This window comes from Nicotiana tabacum, chromosome 17 (genome assembly GCF_000715075.1).
Source record: "Nicotiana tabacum cultivar K326 chromosome 17, ASM71507v2, whole genome shotgun sequence".
Lineage (NCBI taxonomy): Eukaryota > Viridiplantae > Streptophyta > Magnoliopsida > Solanales > Solanaceae > Nicotiana > Nicotiana tabacum.
In genome coordinates this window covers 7,912,436-7,917,449 of record NC_134096.1, presented here as the reverse complement: position 1 = coordinate 7,917,449, position 5,014 = coordinate 7,912,436, and positions in this window count along the sequence as shown.

The window sequence follows — 5,014 nt, the reverse complement described above, 5'->3', positions numbered from 1 at the left end:
AAACTGGTGTGAAATAAAAATACGTCATCTGTCTGAAATATACCTGAACAGATTCAAAATTCTAAAGCTATCATGAATAAGAGGCAGCAATGACTGGAACACAGGTACATCTTTAGATCTATCTCCCGCCGTACGTAGCAACATCAACATCAGAAATCTGCACGCAAGGTGCATAAGTATAGTATGAGTACAACCTACCCCATGTACTCAATAAGTAACAAACCTAACCTTAGGTTGAAAGTAGTGACGAGCCGGAACATAGGTCGGGGTCCAACACCAATAGCCAACAACAGTTCATAACAACATAAATCAAGTAAAAAAGAAGTAACTCAGAGATAAAATGCTCAGCTTAGTCATTTACCGAAGTTGAAAAACGTAATTTTCCCCAAACTCCTTTCAACAATAAATAAGATGTTTCATTTTCTTTCCAGATAGCCAGTGTAAAAAGCATCACTATGCCCATATGTCAATATGTGTGAGAAGTCATGAATGACATGATATCGTACAACATGAGGAAAATACACCTTTGTGCCTGTATATCAATTGTGCATGTCAATGCAATGTATCTCAGAGATGAAATAATGTACTCACACTCTCAGAGTACTCAATCTCATGGTCTCATACTTTCCACTCATCATGCTCAATCACTCAGTACTGTATATGGCCAATCCCCAATAGGGAAGATCCATCCCAGAATATATACAGCAACTGACCATCAGTCACTCAGTACTGAGTAGGGCCAATCCAACCCGTGGGGAAGATCCTTCCCCGGATATAAATGTTTCGGATAAGATCCATGTCCAGGGAAGATCCATCCCTCAATATAAATCAACCGCGCTCACTCAGGGTGTGTGAAGACTCCAGAGGGGCTCCTTCAGCCCAAGCGCTATAAAACCTCACGGACAACTCACGTGCTGCACAGACAACTCATGTGTTGCACAGACAACTCATGTGCTATAGTATCAATATTTGGATCTGCACGGATAACTCACATGCTGCACATACAACTCACGTGCCATAGGATCAATATCCTCAGAATTAGGCCCTGGGCCTCACTCATTCATCAATCTCCCCAGTCTCTTGGGCTCACAATGTCATGAAACTAGCCCAAAAATGATGATATGATGTGTCAATATGTAGCAACAGAGACCAAGATATGATATGAAATGAATGAACATGACTGAGTATGAAATTGCAATGTAAGCAAATAACTCAACAACAGTAACAACCTCAATGGGTCCCAACAGAATAAGCATGTAGCCTAGATATGGTTTCTAACATGGATCACAACTCAATAACTCTAGTATGTAGAGATTTACATGATTTCGGATAAGTTCAGGTAACTACACAGTACCACAGGATTAACGGAGTCACAGTTCACATGGTACACGCCTACACGCCTGTCACCTAGCATGTGCATCACCTCAACACCAAACACATAACACGCATAATCAGGGTTCATACCCTCAACTCCAAGATTAGAAGAGTTACTTACCTCGAACAAGCCGAATTCAATGTCGAGCAAGCTATACAATGCTCCAAGAATTCTATTATGCGCGTATCAACTTTCGAGCGGCTCAAATCTAGTCACAATTAATTTGATTTAGTCAACACAAATTATAGGAATTAATTCCATATCAAAATACTAATTTTCCCAGTAAATCCAAATTTACACTCAAAAATTGCTCGTGGGGCCCACCTCTCGGAACCTGACAAAAGTTACAAAATATGAACGCCCATTCAACCACGAATCCAACCATATAAATTTTACTAAATTCCGACATCAACTCGACCCCCAAATCTTCAAATTAAACCAAGACAATTTTCTAAATTTTCCCAACTTAATTCACCAATTAAATGTTAAAAACAACAATGGATTCGAGTAATTTGACCAATATTGAGTTAAGAACACTTACCCCGTTGTTTTTCTTGAAAATCTCCCAAACATAGCCTCTTCCCGAGCTCCAATTCGTCAAATATGGAAAATGGGTCAGAACCTAAAGTTTTTGCCCACGCTTTTCTTCTTCGCGAACGCGGAACATTCCATGCGTTCGCATAGCACAAAATTTCACTGCTGTCAAATTCCTCTACACATTCGTGAGACAGCCCATGCGAATGCGATGAACACTGAGCTTGACCTTCGCGATTACAGTCCCTCATTCGCGAATGCGAAGTATGATCTCATCTGCCTCACCAATAACCCTTCACGAACGCATGGCTCTCTCCGCGAACGCGAAGGCTAAAATTTCGCAGGCAAAGTTTTCCCTTCGCGAACCTGATCTTCCAGTCGCGAACGCGTAGCCTCACCTTGTTATATTACATGAACGCGAGGCCCTGGTCACGAATGCATAGCACAAAAGTAGTGCCCAATAGATCCTTCTTCGCGAATGCATAAATACCTTCGCGTTCGCGAAGAACAAAACCATGCACCAGACATGAGCAGTAGCGACTCAGCCAAACTTGGTCCGAAACCACCCCGAAACACACCCGAGGCCCCCGGGACCTCAACTAAATACACTAAAAAGTCCTAAAACATCATATGAACTTAATCGAATCCTCCAATCATATCAAACAATGCTAAAACCGCGAATCATACCCTAATTCAAGCTTAATGAAACTAAAAAATTTCAACTTCTACATTCGATGCCGAAACCTATCAAATCAAGGTCGATTGACCTCAAATTTTGCGTACAAGTCATAAATGACATAATGAAGCTATTCCAATTTCCAGATTAAAATTCCGATCCCGATATCAAAAAGTCATCTCCCCGGTCAAAATTCCAAACTTAAACTTCATATTTTCGCCATTTCCAACCTAATTTAACTATGAGCTTCCAAATAATTTTCCGGACACACTCCTAAGTCCAAAATCACCATACAGAGCTATTGGAATCATCAAAACTCTATTCCGGGGTCGTTTACACATAAGTCAATATTTGGTCAACCTTTTCAACTTAAGCTTTAAACCTTGAATTTCATTCTTCCAAACTATCTCCGAAATACCTGAAAACCAAAACCGGAAAATCACATAAGTCATAATACATCGTACGAATCTATTCAATACTTCAAATAGCTGAAAGGAGCGTAAATTCTCAAAACGACCGGTCTGGTCGTTACATTCTCCCCCACTTAAACATACGTTCGTCCTTGAATGTGCCAAAAGTTGTTTACAAGCTATCAAATCACTATTCCACCTTACCAAGCACATACCCGGAGGTGACCCCACGTCACCCTATTCTATATAGGCTTGACAACACAACACAACTGAAAATCATTAATTTAACCTTAGCCCAAAAACCTTGGAATTCAATTCCCAACATTCAGAATTTCTTACAAGACCCGAATCTCACATTTACACACTATATAAGACTGAACAAACTGTATCAAGCCATAACTGCATATATAATCACATAATATACTACACAACTTGCATGCTCATAGCACCATTCCCGATCACAGTAACTACTCCAAAACCAACCCGGTACTGATATTAAACCCCATATCAAACAAAACCTTATTCCACAACCTTCGTACACTGCTGATAATGAAAGAAACATACATGAACTAATAACCACTCACCATATCAACATGTCACAGAGCTTTTCCTCGTTCAACAAGTACCATGGCCAATTGTTTAAGATGAATTTTAAATTAATCTTCCAACACGCCGTAATCAAACCTGATAGTGCTCATTCTAGGTCGAATGACCTTATATTATCAAACACAAATATCCCACAGACATGCCACACCAATATAACTCAAGCCACAACTGTGCAATCCGTGTACCCATATATGGGAGATATCCCAAGGAAGAGAACCGTATTGCAAGTTCAACTAGCACCACAACAACCGCAAGGTTACAACCAACTCCTCAAATTTTGTGAAGAGGATAACCGTAGTCTAATGTGCACAATTGTAGAGGAAGGAAAGTAATGAATCAGATAAATGATCATAGAAATAAAATTCTCACACACGGCACAGACAACTCACGTGCTAATAATATAAATCGCCTGGCATGGTCACAGGCCTCCAGTCCAAGCATATCATACAGGAGCAACTAAGCAAGTACACATGTATATGATAATGAAATAAGATTCTCATGCTCCTAGACTAGTGTAAATAACACGCCATAGTGTAAGCATATGCAAAGTCTGCTATCACACTACAAATCAACAAGTTAACGCAGAAATAGTAACAACCCCGTTTATTCAGGAAATTAGCCTCTTTGTAACCTCAAGTGTAGCCCAGATAGTTCTCAACAAAGGTACAAACACGAGAAGCATTATAACTTTACGCTTAACAGTCAACTCTAGGCATATCATAGCCTAAGCATTATTTCGAGTATGAATACTTGCCCCGATGCCCGCACACTGGCTCAAACCTCACATATATGCACACTTATAGAGCGTAGCTATCACAAATAATTAACGCAACTAGTGCCTCCACTGAGTTAAAATAAAATACTCACCTCAAACAGGCCGCAACCCGAAACGATATACTTATGAGAACTCCAGTCTCCAAATTCATCGAACATATGAATCACCGTAACTTATCCCAACACCAGCACTATAATGACTAACACATCTTCCATTCAAGATCATCCCATGAGGATTACTTCTATAATTCTCCCATGTCACATACCAGAATCTGAATATCAGCAGTCAATCAACCGGATGAGTACCTCAATTCTAACGAACATCCGTAAGTCAGAACATAACGCGCCTTCTGAAATGCACACCATTCTCAGGAATTACCGAGCAGTTATAACATTTATCTAAATATCTGAAATTGACCATTCCGTCCAAAATTCATGATCTTCCTTTTAAGACTGAACTGCCACCTTACACATGTAAATCCTAATCCCGCACAACACACCACATCTATTATGCCATCACGTGACAATCACAAGAATCCCATTATCAACTCTGAGTCACCAGCAAATTACATACCCGGTTAGTTAGAAACCTTCCATTTGCTATCATCTAGGAGGAAATCATAATACACAACACATTAC